Raw genomic sequence first — 14,452 nt, forward strand, 5'->3', positions numbered from 1 at the left:
CGAGGTGACCAAATTTAATTCGTATAGGCGTGGTAACACTTATTCACCCTAGTTGGATAGTATTCACTGAGTTTTGCCTATGCGATAAAGATTCCCTCTCTCAAGAATGCGAATATATCTTTCTCAAATATGCGATGAAGCTTAGCTGATTTGCATGCAAATAACTCCTTTTTCTTTAAATAACGCGATGAGTCTTTCACACATGGTGACGGTTAACACTTGTATGATGCTACTTAATCCCTTCGGTATGACAAGATCTACCTCTTACATATGCGATGCAATCTTACTCTTAGCATTTGCACCAAACTTTATCTTTCTCAATAGTACTTAACTTTGACACATGCGATAGTATTTACACGACTCTTCTTACGTGATAGTACTTATGTTCATCGCATTTGTTAAAACCCTCATATGCGGTGACTTTTAACTTTACTCTCATATGCGTGATAAAGTCTAAAATATTTAACCGAGGTACAGTCTGATTTTCACAAACAATGCTTCACTCTTTCAAAGTGACAAAATTCAGTTTTCTTGGGAAAGGATGGTATTCAAGTTTCTGGCCTGTGATAAGGCTCAACCTTGTCAACATATGGTTACCCTTTTTGAGTATAGAACTATTTGAGTGCAGAAATTGCACTAAAAACTCAAGCCATGCTGAGGGACTTTTGCACAAAGGGGCCAAAGTGAAAGGTTATTGGACCTGCATCTATGGGGCACACAAGGCCTGAACGGGCTTACCGGCATCATATTGATCTTGCTAAGGCCCACTAATCCTACGATCAAAACTTAGCAGACCCACGAATATATACCCTACGGACTAACACACACAATATAAGGCAAGCAACCAGATCATAGTAGAAGGCAAACGCATAAACGAAAGAGACCTTTTCAATCAAAATCAATATGTTTCTTTTACAAATAGGAATACTTCACTCCCTAAACCACTCGTTCCAGACACGGGCGATCTCTACCAATTTCTCCCGATCTGCTGCAATCTCTGCGAGCTCCTTGACCTCTGCCTCGTACTGCCAGACCAGCTTCTGCTGTTGAGCGCATTCATCAAATAGGGCATTTAGTTTCACTTTGAGCCTTCCCCAAATTGGCCTGAGCAACCTTTTGGCGCTGGCTGAGTTCTTTTGAGGCCTGTGTTGTCAATGGTCGTGATTCCTTGTAACCGGCTCCAAAAAATGTGAGCCAATCGGACTGATCTTTGCTCAATCCGATCTGTCTTCCAGCTAGAAAATACTGACCACGAAAGCTCCTTTATGGGCTGGCTCATGATACAATTCATTACACCTATCACAGCAGCAACGAGCTCCATGGAGGGCAACTGGCAACCATGTTATGGGTCCGCGCGTAGGATCTCGTCATGGGTCGGTCCATGGGGAGAAAGTCCTGCTTTCCCTTGTGCCTTCCTTTGCGTGCAAACCCTATTGTGGAAAACCGAATGGGTGATTTGTCCAAGAGACCACCCGAACTCTCCTCACTCTCTTTCTTGACTGGAAAACTGAATGTCTTTATTTCAACTCGTAGCTCCTTAAATAGGAGATTACAAAATGAAACTCTTTGTTGGATTCGGCTAGGCTAGGGTAATCCAACTTAAACTCAAACTCGTAATTACCTACTCCTAATGGTAACACAACTCCTACTTAAGATAAGATAAGATAAGATAAGGATAAGGATAAGAATATGGGAAGGAGTAGCTGGCAGCGAGTTGGCAAGCAGAGCTGATGTGGTAAGATAAGTGTAGGCCCACCCTAGTGAGTTGTCGTGTGGGACCCACCCTACTACTGCTGCCGGATGGCGTGCGCGTCTCACAGTGCTGCTACCGTGTGGTGCGTGCTGCTGTCATGCGGTGCGTGCTACTGCCTAGTGCTGCTGCCGTGCAGCGCGTGCTACTGCCTAGTGCTGCTGCCATGCGGTGTGTGCTGCACGCTGCCAGGTGGTCCATGTTGCGCGCTGCCAGGCGGTCTGTGCTGCGCGCTGCCAGGCGGTACGTGTTGCGCGCTGTCGGTGGTGCGTGCTGTTGTGCGGCGCTGCCGGGCAGTGCGTGCTGCTGTGCAACCTGCTGTGCGTGTCGCTGCCTATGACTGCGCCGCAGTGTGCTGCCGGGCGGTGTGTCCATAACATCACACCCCTCCTAGACTACGAGCTTGTCCTCAAGCTCGAATTCCGGATACGTGGCTTGGAACTCTACCAATGGATCAAACGGTTGTACACTCTCTCAGTCCACCAACAGCATGAACAACAGGGACTGTCCCGTAGCTCAGTTTATAAAGGTGGTTCAGGCCACAAAGCTCAAATCTAGAAGGCATGAGTAGGATGTCTGCACCAGCAATTATTCGATGAGCCATTTTCATAGAGAAACCATCCCCACCCCTGACTTTGTCATGGTGTTGCCTCTCAAAATGTCTAAGAAGTTGTTCCAGAATAGGTCTCCCAGTGCCCAACATGGCTAGTTGCAGTTCCTAGTCCACCATCCAAGGATTGGACTCAGCAATGAGATCAACACCTTTTTGATGGTCAAGCCTGCCACTGAACCCAATTAGAGGAACCTTCTCCCGAAGAGGAAGACCAAGCTCCCTTTGTAGAGCTGCTTTGCATTGAGGCTTGCCAGTCTGAAGAGTCTCCACAGAGTAATTGGTATCACCATCAGATGCTAGGTAAACATCCAACTGTGGGTTCCATTCTTTTGCACCAATCCCATTCACGATGCCCTTCAGCTTCCAATCACACTCATTTATTATTTGATGCAGACCCCAGCCACCTTATTTAGTTTTCAACTCCCAGGCATAACCATGGCTTACAGTGACTACACGATTTGCTGCTTTCAAGCCAGCTGCAAGGATATTGAAGTGTTTCCCACCTCCTGGGTCATGTAGTTTGAAATGATCTACGTAGTTTTGTGGACGATCCACATAACGAAAATTGCTTACTGGACCCCGACCCTGGTGTGTTGTGTTGTGGATCACAAGAACGCACCGGGTATACTTATAGAAGAGAACCTCAAGAGAAGCCTTACAGAAGAGAACCATGCGTTTTAAAGTATCCTCTCGGCCTCCCCCATATATATTTTTCTCAGTATTGCGAAACATAGGGCTGTCCATGAACAAAAAATCCATGCCATCAATATAAATTTGAAAGAAAGTTACCTCCATATCCTACCCATCCACCTTATATCTCTTGCGCACCCCTATTTCTTGGACTTCTGCATAGTTACCATACCGTGGTGCCACAACCATAACTCTATGTCCACGCCGAGCCAAAGCCTTCGGTAAAGCCCTAGCAACATCGCCAAGTCCACCTGACCAAGGAGCGCATTCTGCAGGTACCAATATAATGTTCATGACATTGTCCCCAGTCAAAGGAGGAGACTTTACAGTTTCATCCTCCGTGCGCTGATTACGAAGGAATTGCTCGTAGCAGTACAGCCCTCCCAGTGGGTCACCGCTACCGCTGTATGAGGAAAACTCCAAGCGGCTATTCTTGGGAATAACTACGGTTGTCGGGGTAGCGATCTATTGTTCGCTGGATGCCTCTACCCAGTCCGGACGGCGACTGTTAGTGTTGGCGATTCCCTCAGAACTCCTTTCTTTGTTGGAGAGTAATGCTTCCAGCAGGCGTCGTAGCTCCCGGACATCTTCCTTGACTTCACGAACCTCCATGTTGGTTTCTGCTAGCCTATGTTCCAGTTCGTGGACCTTGGATAATAGATGCTCCATATCGCCCATGACGTTTGGCTCTGATGCCAGAATGTTATGGGCCCGTGCATAGGATCTCGTCACGGGTCGGTCCACGGGGAGAAAGCCCTGCTTTCCCTTGCGCCTTCCCTTGCGTGCAGACCCTATTGTGGAAAACCGAATGGGTGATTTGTCCAAGAGACCACCCGAACTCTCCTCACTCTCTTTCTTGACTGGAAAACTGAATGCCTTTATTTCAACTCGTAGCTCCTTAAATAGGAGATTACAGAAGGAAACTCCTTGTTGGATTCGGCTAGGCTAGGGTAATCCAACTTAAACTCAAACTCCTAATTACCTACTCCTAATGGTAACATAACTCTTACTTAAGATAAGATAAGATAAGGATAAGGATAAGGGAAGGAGTAGCTGGCGGTGAGTTGGCGAGCAGAGCTGATGTGGTAAGATAACTGTGGGCCCACCCTAGTGAGCTATCGTGTGGGACCCGCCCTACTGCTGCTGTCGGGCGGCGTACGCGTCTCACAGTGCTGCTACCGTGTGGTGCGTGCTGCTGCCGTGCGGTGCGTGCTGCTGCCTAATGTTGCTGCCGTGCGATGCGTGCTGCTGCCTAGTGCTGCTGCCGTGTGGTGCGCGCTGCCGGGCGGTGCGTGCTGCGTGCTGCCGGGCGGTGCGTGCTGCGCGCTGCTAGGCGGTCCGTGCTGCGTGCTGCCAGGCGGTACGTGCTGCGCGCTGCCAACGGTGCGTGCTACTGTGCGGCCTGCTGTGCGTGCCGCTGCCTATGACTACGCCGCAGTGTGCTGCCGGGCGTTGTGTCCATAACAAACCACCCCTTCTGCATGATGAAAGAGGTAGCTTCTGCCACAGAATCTGAGACCACGTACTTCTCTTTCTTACATAGACCCTGAATGGTGACAGGCTTTACGATTGAGTAACCCAATGGGAGAAGCTCATGGCACTGATAGTACTGCTCAAGCTCCTAACAAACATATGCCAACTCCTCTTCAAGCGACATGGGCTCTGACGGTGATAAGACATAAATGGCCCCATGTTCCGATGAAGGCCGAACCTCGGGTGGAACATCTGGTTCAAGGGAGGCCTCGGGTTGCTGTGATGATGTTACATCCACTCCCACACTCTCGTCCTGACAATGGGATTGCAAGGGTGGCTCCGCACCAACATCCTTAGCAACAGTCACTCCTTTGGGATCATTCTGATGAGCGACACGGAGGGGGGGTGATTGCTATTGTTCTTTCTCAGCGGTTTGCCCTGGCTTAGGGACTGGCATTTTAGGCACCCTAACAGCTGATCGCTCTTCTTGGGCGGTCTCGGTCGGGCCCATTGGCTCACTAGGGGGCTGCTCCTACAAACGCTCTCTCCTCCTCGCACAGCAGAGACTAGCGTGGCATGGTCAGCAGTAGCATCCTCGGTTACATTGGCATCCCCAAGGTCACTGGGAGGGTCTTCACCCCTGATCCTGAGTGGGGGCTGCAAGGACTGCAACTCGCACACCAACCGCTTGATAATGGGCAAGACTGGCATAGTAGAGGATTCTACATCAAAACCTCCTATTATGAGATAAATTACAAATGATTACTACAAGGAAATAATCATAATAAGAAAACCAGACAACTACCACATTGTGCAACCACAACACCTTCAGATGGGACTTGTAGGGTTTCCGCATTGAGCCAACCGTCATCGGCCTCCACGCGCTTCAACACAAACGACTGTAAAAAGAATAGTAAAAGTCATGGCATAATAATCACAGTGGCAGTAGAGAAAATACATCAAAGTTATAAAATATTACCAAATCAACCTTTTTGGACTCCCTCCTATACGGACAGGGAGCCATTTTCTTCTAACGCCCACCGAGAACTATACTAATTCCGTATCGGCCGCATCTCTTACTTCAGTCATTGTGGCTGGAGGATCCTACCTAACTTCTTCAGGATTTTCCGATGGGGAACCCTTATCTCGATCCCCCTCAGCTCGGGATGATGCAGCGTCCGGCTCGGTCTCATGTCGCACCACTCGTATAGGTGGGACAAAGGTGTGAGGGACCCTAACTGATCTGGCCCTCTTCGCAGCAGGAAGGCATCTGCCTTCACCTCTCTCCTGAGAAGGGCGCTTACCCTTTCGGACAACACCTTGAAATTCCCACTCTTCCAAAATTGGAGGACTCGGTTGAGGATTAGCCGGTACCTGCCCCTGGTCAGTTGCATGAGCCAAAGGGGGAGCCATGACATGGCGAGGACGAGAAGTCGCAGACAAAAATAGTTGGAACCCACCGAATAATGAGCACATGTTGCAAAACGGAGGGATCTACAAGTCTCAACCCTCCGATACCCTACGACAGGGAACCGTGAACTCCCCGGGAACACCAATCCATGCCGCCGGGTCTAAAATATGTCCTCCCCTGCAGACTGAAGAAACTGTGCACCCAAGTCGTCGTAGTTCCAGGTAGGCGATGACACCAGGCCATAGAATAAGACCTGCCGTGCCACACTCGTGAGGGGATGCGTGGCTCCACAGCACATTGCTGGTCGCCATCCTCGGGAATGACGACACCAACGTAGAATGGCATGGAATGCCGAACAGCTCGAGTATAGGGTCTCCACACAAAGCCTTCAACAAACGCCAGCTTCAACTCGATCTCATTCACCCCGAATTGCTTGAGCCTATTAGCATGAAGCCAACGTTTTCTCCAACAGACCCCAAATGACTCATCCTCTGTTTGATCTCCATCCAAGGTTGTTATAATGACACTTATAGGAGAAAAGCGTCGGGGCGTGACACTGAGGTCAAGACGCTCGCACATGTACATAAACAGGAAGGGGGCGAAGACGTAGCTGATGCACCTTTTACAACTTGGGTTCATCCTTTGATGGACTGTGTCGTCCATCTGCTCAAACAAGTACCCCAAAAACATTGACGCCAATGGAAGCTAATGACTGCCGGCAACGAGCACGGCAAGCAGAACCAATACTGTGCGAAGGCCATAATCAAGGATCCCAGGAAAAAGGACACGAGACACGACATATAAAATAAATGCTGCAAGATGGCACTAGGTATCTCCCTTGCATACCATCACATCCCCCATACTGTTAGACTCGAACCAATAAGCCACCAATGCCTCAAGTGGCATTTTACCTTGGGCAAATGATTGATCTACCTGAGACTCAAATGCAGCAATCTCACCCATAAGATACTCATAGAGCCCCGACATGCTAGCAGGGAGAGACTTAGGAAACTGCAAATGGTGGGTAGACACTAATCCACCGACTGGTAGTGCCAATAAGGCAAGTACGTCCTCTACGGTGATACCAAATTCACCGAGCGCTCCCACAAACGTGTGAGTACGACAACACCAATGCTCCAAAAGGGGTTTTACATAACTTACCCCCTCTTTGCTAGGAAGATCCAAGAAATAGTCCACAAAACACAAGAGACCGGCATCTCTTAGCAAGCAGCAGAACATCAGATACTCCATAACGTAGCACGTCCAACCCAAACAACTAACTAGAGACTTTGATTTGTTAGTCCTCAGTTCCTAACACTAAAATGATATAGACTGACCCACACTCCCATATAGACACACTAATTCCCTCCCATTGACGACACTGAAACCCCCATCCTTGCCCCTGGATACTGACATAGGAGGCCAGAAGCCTTTACCACCATCGGCCATGTTGGCCACTTCACACTCCAATAGCATTTCTGTTGTATCCACAACCCTAACAAACTCAACAAACGGGCATTCAAACTTCTTTTGGCGAGGGCCCATTATCAAAGACAAAGAACATGGCAATAGATGGACTGAGAATGGTGTGTAGATGGGGTAAGAACAGACACAAAGAGGGCTCAATCGACTAAGAACAACAAAGTGGGCAGAAGGTATCACTAGAAGGCGTACTGCACTTTTATAGATGCCTCGCAAGCGTCTGAAATCCTAAACGGCCCCAAGGAAGACGAAACGAAATGACTACCACTTCCCCGCCGTCGCTTAACCAAAAAGTAAGCTAAAGAAAATTACAATTATACCCTCAGGAAGATGGGACAACTGGTGCATTAATTCAAAAGCAGTGCTACATTGGCCCGTCACTTTAAATTTCACAGCTACACGTGCGAATGTAGCGCATTAATGCAAAGACAATAGTTATAAAAAGTACTAATAATGAATGCCACATCACCGGTGCATAACAACTTCTACACCAATCCAATGATAGTCGAAAATGAAAAGCCTTTCAAACAAAAGACTCCTACTTCACACTATGCGTTCGTGATGGGCATTACTTCGCCAAAGACAAGGGGTTGAGAACCAAAAGCACCACTTCATTTGTCTTCGACAAAGTATTACCCTAGCATGAAACTTAGAGCCAAACTTCAGAGGAGACAAATACATTTGACCAAAGGTAGGTTGGAAGCCCGGACCCTGATGTCTAATATTTGTCCTTTGACAATCTACTTTTTACTTATAGCCAAGGGGGCTGAGAACTTCGCTAACAAATTGAGTACAGAGTTGCCTACCAACAGAAAGCAAATTGTCAAAGGACAAGGGGTTTGAATCACAAAATGAATGAAAAATTAGCCCAAAACGCACACCCCAATTCCTATCCAAAGATATTACTAAGATGAATGTAAGATTGTTCATTGACTGGCTCACACTTGTCAATAAATAGGGGGCTAGTAATAGATCCAAATAAAATTTCTCCTATTCGTAGAAGATTCCATCAAGACAAGAATGATTACTAGATCCAATGCGAACGATAACCTGACTTAATGCACAAATATCAGTATGCCACAACATCTTTAACCCCTTTCTACATTTCCCCATCACATAACCTCAAAACAAACCCAAGGACAAAGATGCTTATTAGTAAGTTTCCACTTACCGAGAAGTAAGGGCTAATGTAGGTACATAGTGGTTGCTCAAACCATCAGAGTACAGAATGTGTCAAATTAATACCATACAGATGCTTGCGATGAATTCACAATTCATTGGATGCCAGTGAGTTCATAAGTCATCGCATGATTGCGACGAACCCATATCCACAACAAGTTGCGATGAGGTTTGGCCAGAGTAAGTCTACGATAAGCTTCAAACACCTGCGGACTTGCAATGAATTTTAGACATGCGCGATCCTGCAATGAGCTTTGCACACATGTAGATTTGCGATGGGCTCCAAAGCTATTGCAAAACTGTGACAAGCGTAGAACTACTGTGGACCAGGGATAAATGCTAGAAGCACATGCGTGACGGGACGCTTTGTGGGCCTAATAAGGGCGTGCTAGCTAAATAATGATGTCATTTGTGCCACTTTGGTTAAATGGGACATGAAAGGAAGTAGCGCATGCAAATTATGAGAATCCTCAGATGAAAGGGAAGTTCGTCCCAGAGATATCTCGTAAGACACGTGGCAAAACCTTAGCAGTGTTCCATGACAACTGACAGTGAATCCAATATTCCCTTTCCTAGTAGGAATCAAATGTTTTTGGCTCCTTCCTTTCGGGACCTCAGGATCTCCCCCTATAAATAGGGGTCCATTTCGTAATGAAATCATCATCCTATCATTTACATTTGCCCTAGCCTTTAGCCTACCTCCTACATCTAGTCTTCCTTTGTCCTTCAAGGAGACCCCCGTACGTAGCCTCACCACCACACTTACATTAGGGGAGGTTTTCATGATTGTCAAAAACTTTAGGGATGGTTTTTGTATTGTACCCTAAAAGCTAGGGGCATTAGATTAGGTGTTGGTATTTATAGTAGAAACACCAAATTTGACATTTTCTTAAGAAGCGGCAATGGTGCCCAATGTTATATTGATAACTCAAATAATTTATGATAGAAAAATATATATTCTCGTAAAATTTATATTAACCAATCTAAAATATTGTAAGTAGAAGTGGCAATAATTCCAAAAAAAGAAAGACCTAAAAAACAAAAAGCGTTAAACTATATATAGGCATATATAAACATATGGATTATGGAGAGTTTTTCGAGAAAAATAGGATTACAGAAAAATTAGCATGCAAATATGACGCACCAAAATCCAGATATAGTATGAAGAAAAAGAAGGAAAATACCAATAACACTCCCCTTTGTTTATTTGTCCACATGCAAAAAGATTTATTGTTTTAATTTAATCCGTTTGCTGTGACCATGGTCAAATGTGATGGCCAATGAAATGTGAATACATCTGCAGAAAAAAATCAATTAATTTGATGTCTTTAATTTGTTTCGTCTGCTGCATTTCATTGGGTAGCGTGCAACAATATAATAGTAACAGCGATTTTTTTCTCAGGCATGACAAAGGAAAAAGGCAAGACAAGGGATAAAACTTAGGAGGAAGAAATGGTTTATTAGATGCAGATTGACTGATTGAACACGAAACACATCCAGTCCACCCCTCCCCAAACCTCAGATAGATAATTTAAAGAAAGAAGAAAAAAATTCAGATAGATATGACTAATATTTTGTAATGGCTTTAAAATTAAAATACATATTATATAATTATATAAATTTATATAAATAATAATAAAATTATATAAAGTTTATAAGTTATAAATTCCAGATTTCATATTTATATAAATAAATTAAGTGATTGATTTTTAAGCCTTTCTAAATTTCCCTCTATTTTAAAAATAAAGGACTTGCATTATATCCAATTCCACCCGGATTGAACTCCAGTCTTGAACTATATACTATAGAGGGACAGAATGCTGACGAAACCAGGATCATTGTTGTAGACTTTTTCGTCAATGCATGCACAAAAAGGAAGGAAAGCACAAAAAAGGATATTTCGGTAAAAGAGTCTATATTTTGTTTGTTCCTTTTGTCAGCTTCATTTTAGGGAAAATTATATTCAAACATAACTCAACGTTTAAAATGACGCTACAGGTTGGTTCAGAAACCAATAAAATTCTGACAGCTACTTATATATTTCAAATTATAAAAACCTTTGCCATGTCATCGAAGGTTAATGTGACTGTTGCCAACATGGGACTCTTAATCCATGTTAGACACAGCATGGATTATTTGAAAATAAAAAAAAAAAAGGTTTTCACTTTCTGTCCCACCCCCTATGTCTTTTGATCTCCCTTTCACTCTCTCACTCTCATAGTTTTCTCTCCCTGCTCAACGACAAAGTGATTTGAGAAAAGGGTTTTACATTCTCCCAATCAATCTCTCTCGTTCTCTCCCTCTCTGTCAATCTATTGTTCTCCCTCAATCTCTCTCATTCTGTTTCTCATTTAACCTCTCCCTCTCTATCAATCTATTGTTCTCCCTCAATCCCTCAATCTCTCTCATTTTATTTCTCATTTAACCTCTCCTTCTCCCTCATTTTCTCTCTCAGCCGATCTCTTATTTTCCCTCATTCTCTTTCTTAGTTTATCTCTCCTTCTCCGTCAATCTCTATTGTTTTCTTTCAGTTTCTTTCCCACTCTTTCTCTCATTATTTTACTATCTTTCTTATGCGCGTATTAAGCAGACTGTATTAAAGAACATAAGACCAACTTGGTATGATTCTAATTCCTGCAACTCAATTTGATAAAAATTCACAATAAACTCTTGGCTATGAAATTTACACCAATTTGATAGAAATGTATAATTTGATTGTACAAGTTGTTGGTCCCTTGACTAACTTATAACTTATACCGTCTGATTAATATAGTATAAGTTTCTATGAAAAATAAATAATTAAACAAGGGAGGGAATAGGAGAAAGACTGAGAGAGAACGATAAAGATTAAGGGGGGATGAGAGATCTACTGAGAAAGAGAGAGAGAGAGAGAGAGAGAGAACAAGAGAAAAACAAAGAATTTGATTTGCTTGTAGACCAAAGTTGAGAGAGTGAGAGAGACAGAGGGAGAGGGAGACCAAAAGATGGTTGTGAAAGTGAGAGAGTGGGAGGGAGATCGAGAAGCAAAGGGAGTGGGAAAGACAATGGGAGCAGGAGAGACAAAGGTAGAGGGAGCGAGAGAGACAAAGGAAGCAGGAGATCAAGAGGCAGAGAGAGCAAGAGAGACAAAGGGAGTGGGAGATTGAGAGGCGGAGGGATTAGGAGAGACAAAGGGAGCGAGAGATCGAGAAATAGAGGGAGTAAGAGATACAAAAGGAATGGGTGATTGAGAGATAGATGTTTTGATTTTGGTATAAATTTTTTTATGTGTCTAACATGGATTAAGAGTCCTATGTTAGCAACAACCACATAAGCCTCCGATGACATGGCTGGGTTTTTTATAATTTGAAATGTACAACCGGCTATCAGAGCTCTATTGGTTTCTGAACCAACCTGCATCATAAATTTAAATGTACAATAGGCTTTGACTATAATTTTCCCTTTTTTAACACCCCCATGTTAGATGTACACCTCAATCCTTCAAATTTTAGCCAAACTTTGCAAATGAAAATTGCATTAGAAGCAATCATCTTTGGCCATCTTTGTTTGTTAAGGGCCTGTTACTTTTTTGGATTTTGAGGGGGAAAGTTGGTTAATAGAATTTTTGTTCCCAATGACCAAGAAACCCATATTCGTTTTTCAAATTTACATGGGGTTCATGGAAAAAATTATTTTCCCAGGATAGCACCCAAGTAAGGAATTGGGGTCTTCTATCAACAAAACAAATTTCAATCCCTTACCAACTTGATCTAGAATTGCACATCTCACCAATGAGATTAGGACCTGCCATGTATGAGATGTGTGGTGTGAGATCTTGTTGGTAGGTTGTTGGAATGAATTTTGTTGATAGGTGATCCGGACTCCCATGTAAGTGATACCCATCTCCTAGGTGGATAAGTAAATTTTCCGCTTGAGGGAAAAATTGCCAACACTGGGTTGGGACAAAATTGCCCCTTTTAATAATAGATTTTTATGGCTAAAATGGTCATTATATTATTTACTTGAGAAATAAAAGAACATGGGTAGATGAGCTTGTTAGACAATTTTGTATGCCCTTAGCTTCAATCAGAATGATGTACTTTATGAGTTTATTGTAAATGAATAAAAGTGCATATTTGGTTCATGTTCCCTTGGTATGTTTCTGTGTAATACCCTTAAACTGGACACTTAATGAGACTCGTGTTAGTTTAGAATGTTCACAGCCAGTGGGTCGGTCTGGGGAGACCTATCCTGATAAGGCTGACACTGTGGTGCCACCAAGTCGATTGGGGTAGCCTGTCTCAGCTGCTAGGGTGAGACCCTAGGTACACACAGTGTAAGATTAATCGAATCTTTGAACTGGACCAGATTTCCAGTATTGCCCTAGACCTTGGAGATTAATGGGCAAAACTGGAAAGTTAGACCCGACCCCTAGACTCGATTATGATACTACACTAGGTGTCGGATTGGGCTGTCTTCGATATACCAATTAGTGAGATCCTTAGCGGGGGTCAAAACCTGGGTATGTTGGGACAGTTTGAGAATTCATCTGAGTGGGTGATCATAGTGACAAGATCAGCCCCTTTGTCGGACAAAGGTAATGATCGGGGATGCACTCTCACTGATGGAAACCAAGACTGCTAGCAGCCGATTTCAATCGTTGAGATTTGTTTTTTGCAAAATATATTTTATATGAGATATAAAAGTATATATATTATGGTTTCTAAAATGTTTGCAAAAGGTTTTAATTCCCGGGATCCATATAAGTAGAGAGTGCAACACTGTTCCTTGCAGCCGAGGGAGAGGTTCTCTCTTGTCGGGCAGTGTTTGATCATTATGGGCTGAGAGGTTGAGTGTAAGACCATTGAGGATAATACCTGATAGGCTAATCTTGCATCTTCCCACAGTCCCTGGGTGTTACAAGGTGACTTGGCCCAGGGACCACTTAGGGTAAGTGTTGGGCCTATAGAGCCCATTTGATGGGTTTCAGGGGGTGCACTGTCCATAGTAGTGTATTCGGCCAGGCCTTGTGACAAAAGCTGGGCTGAACCCATGTGGCTGATGTGTAAATCAATGCTTGGGTCCCATGCCATACAAGGAAGCCCAACTGGGCAGCAGTTAGGAAGGTTAAGTGAGCACATAAGCTTAATGGGCCTAAAGCCCATTTCGAACTGGACTTATTTAGTAAGTTAAATATGGGCGAATTCTGAGATGGATCAGTAGATAGGATAGGGACTTAACCCTATCCACTCAGAGAGTCCAGATCTAAATATGATTTGGATCTGGAAACCTCCTAATAAGATTAGGAGAAGGTTGATCCAATCTGCAGATAAGATAAGGGTTTATCCTTATCACCTAAAGAGATGTTTGATCCAAATAAGATTTGGATCAATAACTCCTAATTGGATTAGGAGCTGATCCTTTAGGGTTACAAATAAGGAGGGGGCGACAGCCTTTAGAGAAGACATTCACACATCCTCTTCAGAGCTGAAAATTTCAGAAGAAAGATTTCTACAATCCCTGCAAAGATCTTTCTTGCCGCCTCCTTCCTACATCCGCCAGACATCCGGTTCGATCTCCAGTTGTGGGAGAAGTCAAGATTCGATCTTGACATCAGTTCTTTGAGAAGGAATTGATAAGAAGCTGTGCTCACGTGCCATCCTGCTGTTTCTTGCGAAGGACAGAATTCTTGGAGAAGAATACTGTTGATTCTGCTCCATCCTGCACTGTGCCATCTTCAGTGGGAGCAGTCTTTGGATCCTTTCTTGGGCGTGAACACCTTCATTGGGAGATATTATTTCTCCGTATCAGGTATAACCCTCTCCTACTCCTTTTGGTTCAGATCTGGTTCAGTTTATGGTTCAAGATTGATCCT

The 14,452-nt window shown here is 44.1% G+C and overlaps 1 pseudogene; it reads right to left on the reverse strand.

Moving 5' to 3' along the window:
* Positions 1-1,593: 1,593 nt before the first annotated feature.
* LOC148791716 (granule-bound starch synthase 2, chloroplastic/amyloplastic-like) lies at positions 1,594-7,188 on the reverse strand (annotated as a pseudogene).
* Between the last annotated feature and the right edge of the window lie 7,264 nt (positions 7,189-14,452).

The sequence above is a fragment of the Nelumbo nucifera genome, chromosome 5, assembly GCF_055504915.1.
Source record: "Nelumbo nucifera cultivar China Antique chromosome 5, China Antique-T2T, whole genome shotgun sequence".
Classification (NCBI taxonomy): Eukaryota; Viridiplantae; Streptophyta; class Magnoliopsida; order Proteales; family Nelumbonaceae; genus Nelumbo; species Nelumbo nucifera.